General features: G+C 41.3%; 1 protein-coding gene across 3 annotated transcripts in view; it reads right to left on the reverse strand.

Annotated features, from left to right (window-relative positions):
* FBH1 (F-box DNA helicase 1) overlaps nucleotides 1-22,171 on the reverse strand; it is a 217,246-nt gene that overhangs the window by 65,982 nt on the left and 129,093 nt on the right. For 2 of the 3 annotated variants that reach the window (XR_015254063.1, XR_015254062.1), the window contains exon 22: nucleotides 10,798-10,952. The exons of the other annotated variant lie outside the window; for it this stretch is intronic. The gene's annotated coding sequence lies outside the window, so the exon portion shown is untranslated. The remainder of the gene's footprint in view (nucleotides 1-10,797; nucleotides 10,953-22,171) is intronic. 3 annotated transcript variants of the gene reach the window in all.

Here is a 22,171-nt window from a genome sequence, read left to right on the forward strand (position 1 = left end):
GCCACAACAGCAGGACACAGACGACACACGTGGGAGACACTTCTGAAGTTCCAGCTTCCGGGGAACAGGGGACACTGCACTGCAGGGCATTAAAGGACCTCTTCTTCATAAGGACACTACTTTCAAGAGCGATATGTAGCTGACTTTCTAACACATAGACACAGGTATAGAGGGTTATACAAAATAAGCAGATAGGAAAATATGTCCCAAATGAAAGAACAGGACAAAGTCACAGCAAGAGAGCTAAAGGAAACACAGATGAGCGATATGTTTGATAAAGAATTTAAAGTAATTGATGGGGTTTTGGAGTGGTGGGGGAGCGGTGGTTCGGAGCCAATGGCCAAGGAAGAATTCTTGACGATGTCTTTGGTGCAAAAAAAGGTGATTTTATTAAAGCACAGGGACGGGACTAATGGGCAGAGAGAGCTGCACTGGAGTTGTGAAGAGCGAGTGGTTATCTACTATGGAGTTGGGGGGGTAAAGTCAAGAGGAAGTTTTTTTTTTTTTTTTTTTTTTAATTTTTTTTTTTCAACGTTTATTTATTTTTTTGGGACAGAGAGAGACAGAGCATGAACGGGGGAGGGGCAGAGAGAGAGGGAGACACAGAATCGGAAACAGGCTCCAGGCTCTGAGCCATCAGCCCAGAGCCCAACGCGGGGCTCGAACTCACGGACCACAAGATCGTGACCTGGCTAAAGTCGGACGCTTAACCGACTGCGCCACCCAGGCGCCCCTAGAGGAAGTTTCTTAAAGGGTTTTCCATATGCTAAAGACTCACAGACTACTGGAGCCCTAGCTATTGTCAAGGTTGTTTTTCCTTCAAGCAAAGCATTAACATTAAGACAGTAGGGAGTTCCTGGAAATTAGGCTATTGATAAGATATTTATAAACTGATGGAGATTATCAGTTTAATCATTTGTTTTCTGTCCTTTCCTTTGTTCTTGGGCAACCTCCATAGAGCCTGAGGAATATCGCACCTGGGGTTGGGGGGTAGTGGTTTGTGGGGTGTCAGCTTGCTTTATGTTCCCTCATCAGTAATGATCATAAAGATACTCACTAAACTTGAGAAAAGAGTGGAGGACCTCAGTGAGACCCCTAACAAAGAGATTAAAAAGAACCAATCAGAAATAAAGAACACAATAACTGAAATTAGAAATATACTACAGGGGGAGAACCTGGGTGGCTCAGTTGGTTGAGCATCTGATTTCAGTTCAGGTCATGATCTTGCGGTTAGGGAGTTGGAACCCGGCATCAGGCTCTGTGCTGACAGCTCAGAGCCTGCAGCTTGCTTCATATTCTGTGTCTCGCCCTCCCTGCCCTTCCCCTGCTCACACTCTGTCAATCTCTCTCTCAAAAATAAATAAACATTAAAAAAAAAAGAAATATACTACAAGGAAATAAATAGTAGACTAGTACACTGGAAGCAGAAGAAAGGATCAGTGATCTGAAGGAAAAAGTAATGGAAAGCTAAAAAAAGCTGAACAGGAGAGAAAACAGTAATAATAAATGAAAATAGATTAAGGGAACTCAGCAACACCATCAAGTGTAATAACATTCACATTATAGCTCCCACAAGGAGAAGAGAGAGAAAAGGAGACAATTTGTTTGAAGAAATAACTGCTGAAAACTTCCCAAATCTGGGGAAGGAAACAGAAACCCAGATCTGGGAGGCACAGAGAGCCCCCAACAAAATCCACCAATGAGATCCACACCAAGACACAATATTTAAAGTGGCAAAAAGTAGTTGATAAAGAATTTTAAAAGCATCAAGAGAAAACAGTTATCTACAAAGGAAACCCTATAAGGCTATCAGCAGATTTTTTTTTTTAATTTACTTATTTACTTTGAGAGAGAGAGAGAGCAAGCAAGAGAGGGGCAGAGAGAGAGAGGGAGAGAGAAGCTGTCAGCACAGAGCCCTCAATCCCAAGAACCTTGAGATCATGACCTAAGCCAAAATCAAGAGTTAGAAGACTCACTGACTGAGCCACCCGGGAGCCCTATCAGCAGATTCTTCAGCAGAACTTTGCAGGCCAGAAGGGAATAGCATGATACATTCAAAGTGCTAAAAGAAAAAACCCTGAAATCAAGAATCTTACTCAGCCATAAAAAAGAATAAAACCTTGCCATTTGCAACAACATAGATGGATCTAAGGGGTATTATACTAAGTGAAATAAATCAGAGAAAGACAAATATCATATGATTTCACTCATATGTGGAATTTAAGAAAACAAACGAACACAGAAAATAGAAGACAACCAAAAAACAGATCCTTTAACGATAGGGAATAAACTGATGGTTACCAGAGGGGAGGTAGGCAGGGAGATGGGTCAAATAGGTGAAGGGAATTAAGAGTACACTTATAATGATGTGTCACTGGTAACGTCTGCAGTTGCTGAATCACTGTATCATTCATCTGAAACTAATGTAACACTGTATGTTAACTGGAATTAAAAGCAAAATGTGATGTGCCCCTCTCCCACATCTGTGCTGAATGAAACTTTGAGAGAGAGCACCTGTCTTGCAACAGCAAGTTTCCACGTAGAAGCTTTTCTGTGAGCCTGGATCGCAGTGTGAAATCCCAGAGCAGGGTCTTAGGCAAACTGTGATAAACATAGCTTGAATAAGAAACAAACTTGTATTGTTATAAGCCACTAATAGGTAACGACTGTTTGCCACCGAAGCCCAACCTGCCTGATTCTGATTGATGTGCTACCATGCAGAGGTACATAGAAATTGTAGCTTTTGTTTGTTAATTTTTTTTTGAGAGAGAGAGTGAGCAGGGGAGGGGCAGACAGAGGGGGACAGAGGATCCAAAGTGGGTTCTGTGCTCACAGCAGCGAGCCCAATGCAGGGCTCGAACTCACGAACCGCGAGACCATGACCTGAGCCGAAGTAGGTTGCTCAACCAACTGAGCCACCAGGTGCCCCGGTATTTAATCCATAATGAATCAGCCTCACCCACTAGTTGGCAGGAAAGTTAAAACAAAGTAAACAAAATATCCTATCCAATTTAAACAATTCCCGTGGGCAGTGTTCAGCCTCTTTTTAATAAAAATGCTCAGTGTCTCAAATATCCTCTCTCCGCTTCTTGCCCAAAGATGGTTTGCAGGCTCATTCAACTTCACAGCCATGGGAAAGAGTCAGGGTCCCCAAAATCCACCCTCTGCTTTCTCCAGACCCCCGTACTGATTGCCCAGCTGGAATTTTTAGCTGCAGCTGTGCCGGTCATGAATTGGGCCCCTAACTTTCTAGGTGTGACCACCACCCCGATATCTCCTCCCTGCGGACCTGGATTCACCTCTGTCCTGACAAGCTTCAGAGACCATTCTGGGGGGTCTGAGACCCACCTAAGCTGTCTGGGCTTCCCTCACGACACTCAGCCCGCTGGAAAGCTTCCCGGCCAGACGGTGACGAACTTCTGCGTCCCGACTGAAGAGTCTCTTTGCTCCTGAAACATGACAGCCTGGGTTGGGGGTGGGGGGGGGCATATGGCTGTGCCTTACGCTGGTGTGGGGACAGATGGGGAGGCACATCTTACATAAGCCCCAACTGAGAAGGCAGCCGGCCTTCTTTCCTCGGAATCCCCTACATCTGACCCCATCGTGACCTGCCTCCCTCTCTACCTACCTTTGCCTCACCAGGTCCTGGACAAGAAAGGGACATTCCCCCTCGCCCAGGTCATGGTGTCTGCACTTCACATATAAAACTCTAAAAAGCAAAAAATAAAAAATAAATAAATAAATAAAACTCTAAAAAGCTAGCCACCAAACGTAACAATATGCTAGACAGGGCATGGCTGGTAATTCTTTCTCAAGAACATAACCTGGCCAAAACCCTATTTAATCTCTCACTCCAAAATCCTTTTTCGGATAGTTTGTGAAGCACACAAGAAAAAGTGTTTTACACTGTTTTTACAATTTTTGTTTTACAAAAATTGATGTAACTTCCTGGTATTCCATGTCTGCATTTGTAAAGTGTAGGTATTCACTTCTTCGATGCCTGAATGAAATGTCTGTATGCAAAAAATGTAATGTCTTTGACATCTAGAAAGTACTCAATGAGTGGTGGCTATGAAAATTATCAACATTAGTGATGATGACGAATCAAGATCAGCTATTTATGGTGTGCATGGGTGGCTCAGTCAGTTAAGCATCATACTTCGGCTCACGTCATGATCTCATGGTTCATGGGTGTGAGCCCTGCATCAGGCTCTGTGCTGACAGCTCAGAGCCTGAAACCTGCTTCAGATTCTGTGTCTCCCTCTCTCTCTGCCCCTCCCCCATACACGCTCTGTCTCTCTCTCAAAAATAAATAAAACGTTAAAAAAATTAAAAAAAAATTTTAAAGCTTGAATGCACCCCTACAATATAACTCAGAACTTTTACTCCTAGAATAATTCTAAGAGAAATTTATAAAAATATATATAAGTATATTCTCTGTCTATGAATTTATAGATATTTATCTATATAAATTCATAGAGACAAAAACATACATATGTATATACATATGTAATATATATAGACATGCATATATAATTTATATAAAGACACATTATAAATATGCATACAATATATACATTTGTATGTATACATGTATAAATATATATATACACACAATACATACACACACACAGTGTTTTTACACAATGTTCATAGCAGCTTATTCATAATTACCAAAAACTGGGAACAACTCAATGTCCATCAATAGGAGAGAGAACAGATTGTATATACAATAATGGAATCCTACCCCCCCCAATAAAAAGAAACAAAACACTGATATACACAAGATAAACTTCAAAAAACACTATGCTGAGCAAAAGAAGCCAGACACAAAAGACCATACACTGTATGATTATATTTAGATGATTTCAGAACAGGCAAACTAATGTATGATCAAGGAAATCAGAATGGTGTTGCAGGGATGGGGGTGTGTGTTAGAACTGACTGGGAAGGGACATCAGAGATCTTTCTGGAGTATTGAAAATGCCCTATGACTTGATAGAGGTTTGGGTGTGTGCATTGCTCAAAATTCATTATATAAAGTATTTATCAGCTAAAAATGTTAATCCTATTTTGGATATCAGAAGATATCACCATTTTTCATTAAATCCAAGATGCTATCGATTGTAAGATTCATCATTATTTTATGTACCAGAAAGAAAGAGAAAGAAAGAAAGAAAGAAAGAAAGAAAGAAAGAAAGAAAGAAAGAGAGAGGGAGAGGGAGAGGGAGAGGGAGAGGGAGAGGGAGAGGGAGAGGGAGAGGGAGAGGGAGAGGGAGAGGGGGAGGGAGAGGGAGAGGGAGAGAAAGAAAGAAAGAAAGGAAGGAAGGAAGGAAGGAAGGAAGGAAGGAAGGAAGAAGGAAAGGGCATTACCACTGAAATTACAACACACTGTAGTCTATAAAATGCATCTGCTTTAGAAATGTGAAAAATGCGGGGCAAATGTATATTTTAGAATCAATGACTTTTGGTCACTTCATCTTTTCTTTGCATTTCTCCTATAACAATCTTAAACTCGCATCTCCCCACTCCCCATGAAATGTGGATACCCCGGGCCAACAAAGGTAAACACTGTAGTCTCAGAAAGATGACAGAAAAACCCATTAATTATTTTCTCAATCCTATTCCTGTCAAAAGGTGTATTGATCCATAGTTCTTAACTTGTCTAGGCTCAAAGTCCTTAATGGTTAAATGATGTGGGCTTTTCTTTCTTTCTTGTTTGCTTGCTTGCTTGCTTGGTTATTTTGTTAAAGAGGCAAGAACACACTTCAATCTTGACTTTAAGTCAAAATTGTTGTCCTCACTTTAAACTGAACTCCATAATGATGACATTTAGATTCCTCTTGTGGAAATCTCTCTAATGGGTTTCCTTTCTGTGAGAAGTAAGGGAGATGATCCATTGTCAGAAATACCAAATGAAAGCTGTGCTGTCTAATTAACAACAGGTTTACAACCTACTGGAAATATGTATGACCCCCCTCCCCCCACCAATGGAGTCCCAAACCCTTAAACCCTTCACTTCCTATTCTTCTCCCCCTCTCTGTTTGGCAGGTTTATTTTCCTGGCTTTGCAATGAGCAAGTGCCAAAGAACACAGGGAGCAAGAACTGAAAATCTCTGTGTCACTTCAGGGAAGGTACATTTGTCCCAGTCAGACTGCTTTGCTTTTTTATTTTTTTTTTAGACGACTTTTTTTTTAAGTTTTGTTTATTTTTGAGGGAGAGATTGAGAGAGAGAGAGAGAGAGAGAGAGAGAGAGAGCACCAGTGGGGAGGGACAAAGAGAGGGGGGGACAGAGGATCTGAATCGGGCTCCTTGCTGACAGTAGCAAGCCAGATGCAGGGGTCCAACTCACGAACCCTGAGATCATGACCGGAGGCAAAGTCAGAAGCTCAAAGGACTGAGCCACCCAGGTGCCCCCAATCAGACTACTGTTTGCCTTACATGGGTACCGGCGACATCCAGGTAAGGCTGGAAGCTCTGTAGTATCAGCCAATGGGGAGCCAGAGGAGGCACTTGTGTGCTAGGAGCCAATGAGGAATCAGGGGAGGGGTTTGTGTGTTAGGAGCCAATGAGGAAGCAGGGGAGGGACTTGGGTGCTAGGAGATAAATTGTCTGCTGTAACTGCCTGGAGTGTGCAGACACCTGCTCTTGCAAGAATGTTGACTAAAGAAGCCTCACCTCACTGTGCTCTGAGTCTCCTCGTCCCTCCTTTGATTGGGTCGGTGGGCTTATATCTCACACTGATATTGTTGCAGGATTCTTTACCTCAATACCTGGGGTTCATTGTCTCCCTGCTTGGAAGAATGAAGAGGTGGACACAGAATAAAGTGAGCAGCAGGCAAGAATTTTATTAGAGTATAAAATCAGAAAGTAAGAATAGTATGATGGCTCTCTTCACAGAGAAGGGACTATAGATAAGGGGCTTTGTTTCACAGGGTTCGGTCAGCCCCTCTCCTTCCCCTGTTCCTTCTCAGGTTCTACTGTTATTGGCTAGCTGACTCTAAATGCCTCATCATTCATTTTTGATTGGCTCATTTCCATTGTATCAGCGGTGGTCTAGGGCCATACCGTCCTTGTGGGTCATGCCTTTTATGGTCTACTTATTTTTAGTCAGGTCCTTTATTTGTCAAATTCCTGAGGAAAACCTGAGGGGGAGTAAGTGGTGTCTGTCACATTCTTAACAGGACTTTATGCCTGGGGGACTTTGCTCCAGGTCAGATGTTCCCCAGAAGGAATGTTTTAAAATATGTGTTTTTCCCCATGCAGGGAACTTCAAGTCCTAGCCTCTCCATTTCTGCCTGCTGAATCCTATCTTTCCCTATCATAATATTTTATGAAGAATTTGTGTATTGACTTGGTGAAAAACATGCTTCTCAATTTTCTTTTCTTGTAATGCTTTTGCTCATGTGGTATCAGGGTAATGGTAGAACTTTGTTGAAGCCATCAGTGCCTGGAGTTTCTTTGTGGGAAGGTGTTTAACTAACTTCCTTTGATAAATGTAGGTATATTCAGGTTCTATATTTCTTCTTGGGGTGATTTTTGGCAGTTTCTGTCTTTCGTTGAATTTATTCATTTCATGTAAGTTACCAAATTGTTGCTCTTAATATTTCTAATTATCCTTTCAATGTCTGTGGCATCTATAGTGACATGTATTTTTTAACTCATGTTATCAGTAATTTATCTATTTTGTCACTTAAAAAATCAGTCTGGCTATAGGTTTATCAACTTTATTCCTTGTTTTTAAAAACTACCTATTATTGTCCTTGATTTTCTCTATTGGTTTTCTGCTTCAATTTCAATGATTTGCTGATATCTTTATTATTTCCTTGATTCTGTTTACTTTTACTTTTATTTGCTCTATTTTTTCCTTCCTTTAAGTGGAAGTTGAGATAATCAAGTTGAGATTTTTCTTTCTCTTTTTTATTTATTTTTTAAATATTTAGTTATTTTTGAGAGAGAGAGAGAGAGCGAGCAGGAGAGGCGCAGAGAGAGAGAGGAAGACACAGAATCTGAAGCAGGCTCCAGGCTGTCAGCACAGAGCCCGATGCAGGGCTTGAACCCACAAACCGTGAGATCACGACCGAGCTGAAGTCTGGTGCTTAACCGACTGAGCCACCCAGGCACCCCTCTTTCTTTCTCTTTAATACAGGCACTCTATATGATAAGTTTCCCTCCAAGCTCCACATTAGCTGCATCTCACACATTTTGAAATGCTGTATTTTCATATCACTTAGTTACACATTTCTATCTCATCTTGTGTCTTCTTCCTAGACCCACAGATCATTTGGAAATATTTTGAATTTCCAAATATTTCAGAATTTTCAGGTATCTTTCTGTTAACGATTTCCACTTAAATTATGTTGTGGTCAGAGACTATAGAGAGTATGGTATGAATCCTTTTACATTTATTGAGGTTAATAATAAAATCTTTTTTTTTCCTGACCCAGAAAATGACCTATCTTGGTGGAATGTCCCACGTGCATTTGTAAAGCATGTGTATTATCCTTTTGTCAGATGGAGCATTCTATCAACATTGATTAGGTCTAGTTGGTTGGTAGTATTTTCAGCCTTCTGTGGTCTTAATATTGATTTTTTTGGTCTAATTGTTCTATCAGTTACTGAGATAGAGGAGAGAGGGACTGCACTCTAATCATTGTAGATTTATTTCTCCTTTCAGTTGCTAATGTGTTTTGAAGCTGTTATTAATTACTTTCACATTTAAGACTGCAGTGTCTTCTAGGGGTGCCTGGATGGCTCAGTCACTTACGCGTCAGCTTCGGCTCAGGTCATGATCTCACAGTTCGTGAGTTCGAGTCTTGTGTCAGGCTCTGGGCTGATGGCTCAGAGCCTGGAGCCTGCTTTGGACTCTGTGTCTCCCTCTCTCTCTGCTCCTCCCCAGCTCATGCTCTGTCTCTGTCTCTCTCTCAAACTTAAAAACATTTTAAAAAATATTTAAAAATTGTAGGACCCTTAAGAATTATGCTAAATCTACTCTGCCTATGCTCTATAAATGTGACAACAAAACCTGGATGACAGCACATCTGTTTACAACATGTTTACTGAGTATTTTAAGCCCACTGTTGAGACCTACTGTTCAGAAAAAAGGAATCCTTTCAAAATATAACTGCTCATTGACAATGCACCTGGGCACCCAAGAGCTCTGATGGAAATGGACAATGAGATTAATGTTGTTCTCATGCTGCTGACACAACTCCCACGCTGCAGCCCATGGATCAAGGAGTCATTTCAACTGTCAAGTCTTATTATTTAAGGAATACATTCCATGAGGCTATCGCTGCCATTCCTCTGATGGATCTGGGCAAAGAAAATTGAAAACCTTCTGGAAAGGATTCACCATTCCAGATGCTATTAAGAACACTCATGATTCGTGGGAAGAGGTTGAAATATCAACACTCACAGGAGTTTGGGAGAAGTTGGTTCCAGCCCTAGTGGGTGACTGTGAGAAGCTCACGACCTCAGTGGAGGAAGTCACTGGAGATGAGGTGGAAAGAGCGAGAGGACTAGAATCAGAAGTGGAGCCTGAAGGTGGGACTGAATGGGTACAGTCACGTGATAATAGTGAGCAGGTTAGGAGTTGCTTCTCACGGAGGAGCAAAGAAAGTGGTTTCTGGATATAGAGTCTACTCCGGGTGAAGATGCTGCGAAGACTGTTGAAATGACAATGAAGTATTTAGAATATGACAGACACTCACTTGATAAAATGGTGGCAGGGTTTAAGAGGACTAACTCCAACTTTGAAAGAAGTTCTACCGTGGGTATGGGTAAAATGCTATCAAACAGCACTGCATGCTATGGAGAAATCCCTCGTGAAAGGAAGAGTCAATCAATGGGGCAAATTTCAGTGTTGTAATGAGTGCACCTGAGTTATGCAGTATAGCAATTGGGTGAGCAAGTAGACCCAGCTAACGAGATGGTGATCAACAGCCACTCAGATATGACCTACAAATGGAATGATATAGGCCACTGGTAGAACCACATGTTGCCTCAAAGACCTAAATCATAAAATATTATAAATTGGGCTAGGTAGGTAACATGACTAGTCAGAATTTTTCCCCAAAATTGAACTCACCAGGTTAAATTAAGAAGTGACCATTACTATTTTTTTTTGAGAGAGAGACTGTGAGTGGGGCGGGGGTGGGGGGGGGGGACAGAGGGAGAGAGAGAGGATCTCTCTCCCCCTTCTTTCTGCCTCTACTCCTGCTCTCTCTCAGCACAGAACCTGATGCGGGGCTCAGTCCCACGGCCCTGGGATCATGATCTGAACTGAAATCAAGAGTCAGAAAGTCAACTGACTGAGCCACCCAGGTTCCCCAGAAAGTACCAATATTAATAAGTTTTTATAGATAGACTCATCAGAATAATCTTATATACCTTATAATCTTAAAATGTTCTTTCAATTGTATTATAAATTCAGTTATTTATGAAGTTTGTGTATAATAATAACAGGCTTCCTTTTCTTTAAAAATACAGCATAATTGTATGTTTTTTTAAGTGAAATATAATAAAATTTATTTTAAATCAGTAAGGGGTAATGAAAGTGTGGGGATAGGTGGAATCGTACATTAAAAACGATGAAAATAAAGAATATACTATATATTTTTCCTTCCATCAGGGACAGGAAAATACCATGGCTAATAAAAGGAAAATCTAGAAGGGAAAAAACCCAAGCCTATCTGAAACATAGTTTCTCTTTTTAGGTGTGTTGTTAAGATAACACTTAGTTGTTAGTAAGAGAAAAAAGAAAAATAACAATGGCAAATAAGATAGATGTTTACTATCTCTTTCAAATTCCAGTATGACTGCTGGGGCTCCCATGATCAGGTCCGCATCTCAGCTAGCAAGCAGGAGGAAGTGTGAAGAATGGCACATCCCCTCCTTTTACGGTTGTTCAAAATGGGTCACAAGATATAAAGCACTTCAGTTGTTGCAACTAAGACAACAAACAAAAAGTGTCTGTTGGTTTTGGAAAAGCGTGTAAAGAGAGTGTCTGGAACATAGAACTATCCTTTAGGTGTGCAACAATCTTGCCTAACTGAGCCTCTCAGTCTACCAGAATGTTAGATTTTAAATCTCTTATTGGTTAACCATTTTTGGAAACCTTTTCAGTTTAGAAGCCTATTTCAATTAGGTCTATTATTAATTAAAAACAGCCACTTTATACTAGAAGTCTCCCTAATAACATGGTCAAAGTAAACTTTCACTGGAAAGCATATCTGTAAAACTGTATCACAACGGTTGGCTTTACATGTTTCAATTAAAGAAAAAATTACCCATGGGGTGGTCTGGGTGGCTCAGTCGGTTAAGCATCCAACTCTTGATTTGGGCTCAGGTCATGATCTCACGGTTTGTGAGTTCAAGCCCCACATGGGGCTCTGCACTGACAGCGCGGAGCCTGCTTGGTAATTTCTCTCCCTCTTCTTTCTGCCCCTACCCTGCTCCTGCTCTCTCTTTCTTTCAAAATAAATAAACTTAAAAAAAAGTAATCACCCATGAATTAAAAATTCTGTTTTAAAAACAATATGTTTAATGTCCTCATGAGAATTTTTTAATTTAATTTTTAAAGCAGATAATTTGTACGTTTCAAAAATTTTTTAAGAGATTAATATTCAAAAAATATAAAGAACTTACAAAGCTTAATGTCAAAAAAACAACCTGATTAAAAAGTGGGCAGAAGACATGAGCAGACATTTTTCGAAAGAAGACATGCAGATAGTTAACAGACACAAGACAGGATGCTCAACATCATGGATCGTCAGGAAAATACAAATCAAAACTACAATGAAATACCACCTCACACCCATCAGAATGGCTAAAATAAAAAAGACAAGAAATAAAAATGTTGGTGAGGATGTGGAGAAAAGGGAACCCCCGTGCACTGTTGGTGGGAATGTAAATTGGAGCAGCCACTGTGGAAAACAGTATGGGGGTTCCAAAATAATTAAAACTAGAACTACCAGAATTCCAGCAATTCTACTTCCAGCTATCTATCCAAAGAAAATGAAAACACCAATTTGCAGAGATTTATGCACTCCTTTGTTCACAGCAGCATTATTTACAATAGCCAAGATCTATAAATAACCCAAGTGTTCTTCTGTAGTTGAATAAATTGTTGTATATGTACATAATGGAATATTAGTCAGCCATAAAAAAGGAAAGAAATCTTCCCCTTTGCAACAACATGAATGGGACCAGAGGGTATTATGCTAAGTGAAGTCAGACAAAGTCAGACAAAGACCATATGATTTAACTTGTATGAGGAACCTAAAAAACAAAACAAGCAAATAAACAAAACAGAAACAGACTTAGATACAGGAAACAAACTGTTGGTTATCAGAGGGGAGGGGAGTGAAGTGATGAGAAAAATAGGTGAAGGGGATTGATTGATTGATTGGTACAAACTTCTGCTTGTAAAATAAATAAGTCATGAGGAGGTAGTGTACAACACAGGGAATATACTATTGTGAAAACTTTATATGGTGACAGACAGGAACTAGACTTATCGTGGGGATCATTCTGTAATGTATAAAAATATCAAATCACTATGACATACACCTGAAACAAGCAGGATCTTGTATGTCAATTATGCTTCAAGGAAAAGAAGTAAAAATAAAGGTATACATTGAAACACCCCCCGTCATCCCCATCTCCCAACTATCCAGTTACCACCTCCATAGGGAAGAACATGCATGGGTCTCTTGTGTGCTTTTCCATTGAGTACTGAATATGTGTGCAATTACAAGCAAATATATTTTTATTTTCTCCATTCTAACACAAGAGGTAGTGTGCTATGCACAGCTTTGCATGTTGTTTGTGTATGTGTTTTGTTAACGCTGTATCTTGGAGATCTTTCACGTTAATAGGAGAGCAAAATCTTTTTATAACTTTATGGCATTGTCTTGTATGCATGTTATATAATCCATACAAACATTTCCCTATTGATGGACATTTGGATTATTTCCAATAGTCACAATTATTAAGATGTTTTTTAACACACTGTTTATGACATAGCTCCAGAAATCATTTAGGGGGAGAGAGAGAGAGAGAGAGAGAGAGAGAGAGAGAGAGAGAGAGAGAGAGATGACTCTAACTGTGACACTAAATAAAATAAAATAATTTTAGGTTCACAAATAGTTTATGTTTCAACTCAAATTTACAGATTTGAGTAAATTTGTTACATTTGTTACATGAGTAAATTTGTTACATTTAAGAAATGTAAATTTCTTACATTTGTCATTTGCAGATTTGTTACGTTTAAGAAATCACAATATCTAGGGGCGCCTGGGTGACTCAGTCGGTTAAGCATCCAACTGCAGCCTAGGTCAAGATCTCACTGTTCCCAAGTTCAAGCCCTGTGTTGAGCTCTGCGCTGACAGCTTGGAGCCTGGAGCCTGTTTCAGATTCTGTGTCTCCCTCTTTCTCTCTTCCCCTCTCCCACTCGTGCTCTCTCTCTCTCAAAAATAAAGAAACATTAAAACATTTTTAAAAAGAAATTACAATATCTCTGAAATATTACACATTATAGACATTTTATTCTTAACAGGTTATGTCAAGAATTCTTTTGAAAAAGCTGATGGAAATTATGGGTCCTTTCTGCAAAAAAAGTGCACACACACACACACACACACACACACACACACACACACAAACTTCTGCAAAATGTTCCAAGAGGTTGTGGGTTACCTATTGTGGTTGGTCATAGATCTAAGATTTTAAAATTCATGAAACTCATGAAGGAAATTACTATTCCTGATTTCTAGCATGGTGAAGGAAGAGAAAATTTTTAATAGCTGTCTGAATAACAAGATTTCTATATACTAGATGTTGCAAAGCCTATGAGTGGGCTTTGGCTTGCACAGTGTCTTGATTATTTTTTTTCCCCTAAAACAACAATCACTATTTGTAAACTGGAAGATTTCCCACGAGGACCTCTATTTTCAAAGTTTCTTCAAAAATGGAAAATCTGGCAGCACTACCCAGCAACCTAGCTTTCTGGCTCTTATGGGCATTTGAGTTTGAGACTCCCAGATAAATCTTGGTTTGCAATCTAAACCCTCAGCTTCTATCCCTTTCTTCCTTGGCTTTATCCTGAGTTATTTAGGGAGGAATCAAAAAAGAAAGCTGAAAGCAGGAGGTTCTTTAAAGGTTGGCCTCTTCTTCCAAGTTCTCCTCAGCAGAAGATGAGATGAGATAAGGAGGGCCTGGGAGTGGAAGAAAAGGGGCAGACGATCTTCTGTAAAGAGGAAGAAAGAATCCCATGGTGAAGGACAAGTTGGGCTCCTCGGTAGACAAGGGTCAGTAGGGGATACTCATGGTGCTGGCAGTGGAACGAGAGGCCGCTTCATCTTGGCCAGTTCACTTGATGAGTTTATCATCTTAGTTGGGTGTGGTCTCGCTGTAGGAAGTGATAGCAGAAGTGGGAACATTGGTTCCAGCTGTTGGAATTCACGCAGGGTGGAGTTTCTATCCTCACCATCTGTTTGTGGGGCCTCCTCCATGGATCTTCTTGGTGCTCTGGCACCCTGCCTTGACAGATGGTTCCAGCTTCGTGTCACAGATAATTTAGCTGACAAGTTTCTCTACAATCATCTTAGGTGGTTTACAAAGAAAAACATATGCCATCCGTGTGTGTTGCAGTTGTGGTAAGAAAAACAAGTCTGGGTCCATTAAGTATGGAAGCCACCGGTAAAAAACACAATAAGCAAAGAGATCATCACAACACAATGTGATAAATACTATGCACAGAGAGGGGCTGACCCCGGATGGAGAAAGGGGGTCAAGGATTGTCTTCAGAAGGAGATGCTTGAGCTGTATCTTAAAGGATAGGCAAACTACAGTAGATGTGGAGTAAAATATTCCCAGCAAAGGAAATAGCACAAAGGCTCAACATCCTTGTGACAAGAGGAACAATACGATACACTGTGTGAGGAAGATGAAGGGACCAGATCATGAAGCTTCCATTCATTGCCACACTCAGGGAGCTTGGATTTTACACTGAAGTCAGTGGAGAGCCACTGAAGGATAGGGAAGTGGCAAGGTTTATTTTGTTTTTTAAATTAAAAAAAATTAATGTTTATTTAATTTTGAGAGCGAGAGCGAGAAAGAGTGTGAGCAGGGGAGGGGCAGAGAGAGAGGGAGACACAGAATCTGAAGCAGGCTCCAGGCTCCGAGCTATCAGCACAGAGCCTGATGCGGGGCTGGAACTCACGACTATGAGATCATGACCTGAGCTGAAGTCAGACACTCAACTGACTGAGCCACTCAGGCGCAACCTTTGGTTTTTAAAATGTTTAATGTTTATTTATTGATTGATTAATTTCCTTACTTGCTTATTATGTAGATGGCTGCAGGACCCCTCTCATTGCTTTCCTTCCTTCCACCCGCCCCCCACAGTCTATTCTTAACACAGGAACCACGGAGGTCCTTTAAAGAAGTAAGTCCAAGTGCATTGCTCCTCTTAAACCCATACAGTGTCTGCCCATCTCACACCAGGTAAAAGCCAAAGTCCTTACAGCAGCCCCACGTAGTTGTGTTCCATGATACCTCTGATCTCCTCTCCTAGTACTCTCCCCTCCCTGCCCGCATTCCTGCGAGGCTCTGGAAGTCACCAAGCACACCACTTCTGCCTTAGGACTTCTGCATAGGCTGTCACTCTACCTGGAGATTCTCCTTCACCCCTACTCCATTATCAACATGGCTGAATACCCTCACCTCCGTGTCTTGGTTCAAATGTCGTTTTCTCAATGAGAACATATTTAAATGTTTTTTTTTTTAATTTATTTTTGAGACATAGAGGATGAGCAGGGGAGGGGCAGAGAGAGAGGGAGACACAGAATCCGAAGCAGGCTCCAGGCTCTGAGCTGTCAGCACAGAGCCCGATGTGGGGCTCGAACTCATGGACGGTGAGATCATGACCCGAGCTGAAGTCAGACTCTTAACCGACTGAGCCACCCAGGCACCCCTCAGTGAGAACATATTTAAAGCTGTACCTTCCCCATAAAACATTCTTTTTTTTTTAATTTTTTTTTTACATTTATTTGTTTATTTTTGAGAGACAGAGAGAGACAGAGCACAAGCAGGGGATGGGCAGAGAGAGTAGGAGACACAGAATGTGAAGCAGCTCCAGGCTCTGAGCTGTCAGCACAGAGCCCGACATGGGGCTCGAACTCACAAACTGTGAGATCATGACCTGAGCCAAAGTCAGATGCTCAACCGACAGAGCCACCCAGGCGTACCCACACCCCCCCCCCCCGCCCATAAAACATTCTTGATCCACCTTACCATATTCTTCTTTTCTTCTATGTAGTATTTTACAATGTCTTCTATAATTTCCTTATTGATTCAAAATAATCTATCTTTACTAATGTACACCCAAGTGTTCTGCATAGTTATGAGCAATCACTTTTTCTTAAAAGTGCTCTTTTATATTCCATTTTTCTTCCATAATGTTATTTCATACAAGCAATAATGTTATTTTATATCCATCACGATGGGCCACAGGGCTGTGCTTTCAAATAGTGTTTTTGTGGGGGTGCCTGGGTGGCTCAGTCAGTTGAGTGTCTGACTTCAGCTCAGGTCATGATCTCGTGGTTTGTGACTTTGAGCCCCACGTCAGGCTTTGTGCTGACAGCTCAGAGCCTGGCACCTGCTTCGGATTCTGTGTCTCCCTCTCTCTCTGCCCCTCCCCCACTCATGCTCTGTCTCTCTCAAAAATGAATGAATGTTGGGGGAAGATCCAGCGTGGTGGAGAAGTAGGAGGACCCGAAGTTCCCTTGTCCCTCAGACAAAGCAGTATTGAGGCCACAGGACATTGAATTCCAAGAGTCTGGGCTGCAGAGTGACAGAGAGTCTCCAGGGGCACACCAGGACAACCTGGCAGGCCATAGATGCTCTGGTTGTGAACTGGGAGAGATAAAACAGGCCATGTAGGCACGCAGGGGAGGGATCCCCTTCTGCAGAGAGACAAAGGGAAGAGAAAGGGTGGCTGGGGAAGCATAGGACTGTATCTGGACAAGAGAAAAACCATGGACTAGGACAGAGAAGGCTCCAATCTCTAACCACAGAGCTTCCTCGGACAGGGACCAACTGCCCTGCTTGAGCACCTGGGGAGGAGGGGAGCCTGCCCTCAGCTTGGTAACTAGTTCAGAGGCACAGTAAAGCAGTCCCTTCCCTGGAGTGAGGTGGGAAGAAGGTATATAACTGCTCAAAAGGACAAAGACTGCCTGTGTCCGCCAGCTAGAGGCCATGAATCGGTGGTGTAGAGCGACACTTCCCTGGAACCAGGGCGCACAGAGCAGGACCCTTTAAGACATTGGGGTAAATCCCAGCCAAGCGCCAAGGAGGCATGGCAGACTGTGGGGGGGGGGGGGGGGGGGGGAAGGCCCCTTCGTGCCTATGTAGCACTGTGAGAATGGCCTGAACAGACTCATTTGGGACCCCCTGTACAGGGAGGAGAGACTGGGGTGTCACCATTTTTTTCCCCATCACCACCAAGGTGGGGCCTCAGGGAAAGCACAGCTGGCCCCGCCCACACCAAACCCCGCCCCTCGGTGCCTGCTAACAGCACATCTACTGGAGTGGGATTGACCTGGACAAACCAGACAGCCCTTCCTCCAGCCCAGTGATGCCACTGGTTCCAAGGCACCCAGTGGTTTTGCATTCCCTGACTTAATTCTTGGACAATTTTTATTGTATACATATATTTTTTCTTCCTTTTCTCCTTCTTATTTCCTCCCTTGTCTAGTCTGGTTTTTCTGGTTGTTGGTTTGTTTGAGCAGACATATTTAATCTATTCTCTTTGTACTTGCTCTATATCTCCTTCTTTATTTTCCTCTCTCTCTGTCTCTCTGTATTAAGCCATATAGTTTCTCTGCCTGGTCAATTTTCTTTTCTTTTCTTTTTCCCCACCTCTGTCATTTCTCTCTTTGTATGGGATAAGGCATTTTCCACCAACACCACCCCCCACCCCAGTGTTTTTATTTGTTGTTGTTGTTTTTTGGTGTTTGGTTCCCCTCCGCCCCAGGGCTACTTCAATGAACAACTCAAAGCACACCTGGTGGAGGGTCCAAAACATCACTATGAGTAGGGAGATAAAGCAACCAGAGTCACAAAAACTGAGAGCAAGTAACACACTCTAAAAACCACTCCTGAAGGGCCAGGCCCTGGACAGTGTATGACCTCTCTTAAAATAGTAGTGCTCACAGGTGTAGGACACATAACAAACTCCTAAAACACATAAGGGACAGAAAACTAGCCAGAATGACAAAATGGAAGAATTCTCCTCAAAAGAAATTCCAGGAAGAAATGACAGCTAAATAATTGATCAAAACAGATATAAACAATGTATCTGATCAAGAATTTAGAATAATAGTCATCAGATTAAATGCTGGGCTTGAAAAAAGCATAGAAGACAGCAGAGAATCTATTGCTGCAGAGGTCAAGGAACTAAACAATAGTCATGACAAATTTAAAAAATGCTGTAAATGAGGTGCAAAATAAACTAGAGGCAGTGACAGTGACGATTGAAAAGGCAGAGGGGAGAATGAGTGAAATAGAAGATAAAATTATGGAAAAAGATGAAGCTGAGAAAAAGAGATAAAAAAAATTCTAGACTAAGAACAGCATGGAAGTTTTTTGTGTGTCTCGTGCCCATGAAATACAGCCAGACCAACACTAAACCATCCTACACACCTAGAAAACTGACTGGCGGATTAACACAACAATCTGCACAACCTGAACCACAGAATTCATCAGGTACAGAGCACTGAGAAGTGAACTTGGGGAGTGAGAAGGCACTGAGGGTAGGGAACCGCTTTTGCAGGCGGAAAGAGGATGGAGACTGGGGGCGGGGGGAAGCATACAGGAAAAGCACCCCTCCCCAAGAGCAGCTGGAGAGAAAGTGGAAAATTGGAAACAGCCACAGGCACTAAACTAAAAAGGGAGAAAGGAGAAAGGAGAGGGTTTCAATTCCATTAAGACTGTAAACAAGGGGAGCTCAAAGTCTGCAACTCCGCAGCTCGATACCTGGCAGTGCTCTGGTGGGAAGGGCGAATCCCCAGGAACAGAATGGGGTCCAGGAGGTTCTTGGGTCACACGGGGAAAAGTGGTTCCACTGCTGGAAGGACATTTGGTAGAGACAGTTGAAGCCAACTGGTCCCAGCAGACCCCAGAAAACAGCCACATTCTCTGGTGCTGGAACAAGGTCATTAAGGGTGAAGCCTGGTGCCAGATGTGTGTTGCGATTTTCCATAACCCCGGAAACGCTGATGCCACACTGTCTCGCGATCTTTTTCTGGGGCGGGCTGGCACCTGGCCACAGTCTCAGGGCACCCGCAACAGCAGGGTCCAGCAAGCGTTCCTGGGTGCAGCCAACATTCAGTCATTGCTCATTCAGCCATTGCTCGGTGAGACCCTCCTGCAGAGGGGCGGAACGGGACAAAGCCACAGTCCTTCAGAAGTAAGGGGCCGGGAAAACAGCCAAAAACAGCCACATCTGAGACAAAACTCAGGAGAGAGGTACTGCCTGGGGCCTGGTCACAGAGAGTGAAAGAATGGGGAGTGGATGAAAGCTGAAGACAGAGGAAGGGTGAGCGATTGCGGATCTGGGAAAACAGACCGGGTAGCTGGGTGGCGCCATTTTCACCACTCCCGCGCATGCGCATATGCTCTTACAAGCGCCACAACACTCCACCCCAGTAGGCTAGCAGTGCCATCTAGTGGAGATCAGAGCCGTTACACTGAGCCCCACCCAAGTGGGCCAACTTGGCTCTTCAAGAACACAAGTCTCACCGCCGGCTTAGTTTATGGACTGTAAAGCGCTACATAGACTGACTTCTAGGGGAAAACAAAGTAATTTCAGTCCTACTTCAATCTGTTACCAGGTTCATCTATTCAATTTTCTTTCTTTTTTTTCTTTTTCTCTTTTCCATTTATCTTTTTCTTAAATACAGAAAGAGAAAAAATTCATTTTTATTTTCAATTTTTATTAAAAATATTTTTCTTTAATTTTTATTACTATATTTTTTACTTTTGTGTAAATTTTTTCAAATTCTATTTTACTTCCACCATTTTATTTTAGTCTACATCACCATTTTATTTTAGTCTACATCACTGTATTCACCTTTTCAAATTTTCAATTTCCTTTTTTTCCTTTTTCTTTTTCTTCTTTTTCATTTCTTTTCTTTTTCTTGAATGCAGAAAGAGAAAAAAACTTCATTTTACTCTCAATTTCTATTAAAAATATTTTTATTGAATTTTTTACTATGTTTTTTGCTTTTATATAAATTTTTTCAAATTCTATTTTATTTCCATCATTTTATTTTAGTCTACTACAGTGTATTCACTTTTTCAAATTTTCAAACGACTTCAGTTTTTTTCTTTCGTTTTAAAAAATCTTTTCTCAGGGTGCCTGGGTGGCTCGGTTGGTTGGGCGGCCGACTTCGGCTCAGGTCACGATCTCACACTCCGTGGGTTCGAGCCCCACGTCGGGCTCTGTGCTGACAGCTCAGAGCCTGGAGCCTGTTTCAGATTCTGTGTCTCCCTCTCTCTGACCCTCCCCCGTTCATGCTCTGTCTCAAAAATAAATAAACGTTAAAAAAAAATTTTTTTTTTAAATCTTTTCTCTTTTTTGGTTCTTTTCTTTTTTCTTGAATACAGAAAAAGAAAAAGTTGTATTTATTTTTAATTTTTATTAAAAATTTTTTTAATTTTTTTCTACTATATTCTTTATTTTTGTGTATATTTTTTCAAATACTATTTTACCCCATCATCTCATTTTAGTCTACTTCAGTGTATTAATTTTTTCAAATTCTCAAACAATTTCCTTTTTTTTTTCTTTCTCCCCACCCCCATTTTTTTCTCTAATCTGTCAAAGCACTTTCAACACCAGACCAAAACACACCTAGGATCTAGCATCATCTATTTGATTTTTGTGTATGTGTTTTTAATTTTTAATTTTAATATTTTTTAATTTTAATTTTTTTAATTTTAATTTTTCTACCTCATTAATTCCTTTTCTCCCTTCAAAATGACAAAATGAAGGAATTCACCCCAAAAGAAAGAGCACTAAGAAACAACAGCCAGGGATTTAACCAACACAGATACAAGCAAGATGTCTGAACCAGAATTTAGAATCATGACAAGAATACAAGCTGGAGTCGAAAATAGGTTAGAATCCCTTTCTGCAGAGATAAAAGAAATAAGAACTAGTCAGAATGAAATAAAAAATGCTATAACTGAGCTGCAATCATGGATGGATGCCATGCAGCAAGGATGGATGAGGCAGAGCAGAGAATCAGTGATATAGAGGACAAACTTATAGAGAATAATGAGGCAGAAAAAAAAGAGAGAGATTAAGGCAAAAGAGCACGATTTAAGAATTAGAGAAATCAGTGACTCATTTAGAAGAACAACATCAGAATCATAGGGGTCCCAGAAGAGGAAGAGAGAGAAATTGGGGTAGAAGTGTTATGTGAGCAAATCATAGCAGAAAACTTTCCTAACCTGGGGAAAGACACAGACATCAAAATCCAGGAAGCACAGAGGACCCCCATAAGGTTCAACAAAAACAGACCATCAACAGGGCATATCATAGTCAAATTCACAAAATTCTCAGGCAAGGAGAGAATCATGAAAGCAGCAGGGGAAAAAATGTCCCTAACATACAAGGGAAGACAGATCAGGTTTGCAGCAGACCTATCCACAGAAACTTGGCAGGTCAGAAAGGAGTGGCAGGGTATATTCAGTGTACTGAATCAGAAAAATATGCAGCCAAGAATTCTTTATCCAGCAAGGCTGTCATTCAAAATAGAAGGAGAGATAAAAAGTTTCCCAGACAAACAAAAATTAAAGGAGTTTGTGACCACTAAACCAGCCCTGCAAGAAATTTTAAGGGGGACTCTCTGAGGGGAGAAAAGATGAAAATGTGTGTGTGTGTGTGTGTGTGTGTGTGTGTGTGTGTGTGTGTGTATCAAAAGCAACAAAAATTAGAAAGGACCAGAAAACACTACCAGAAACTCCAACTCTACAAGCATCATAATGGCAATAAATTCATATCTTCCAGTACCCACTCAAAACATCAGTGGACTCAATGCTCCAATCAAAAGACATAGGGTAACAGAATGGATAAGAAAATAAGATCCATCTATATGCTGT

This window comes from Puma concolor, chromosome B4, assembly GCF_028749965.1.
Source record: "Puma concolor isolate L17-30 chromosome B4, mPumCon1.1.hap2, whole genome shotgun sequence".
NCBI classification, from domain to species: domain Eukaryota; kingdom Metazoa; phylum Chordata; class Mammalia; order Carnivora; family Felidae; genus Puma; species Puma concolor.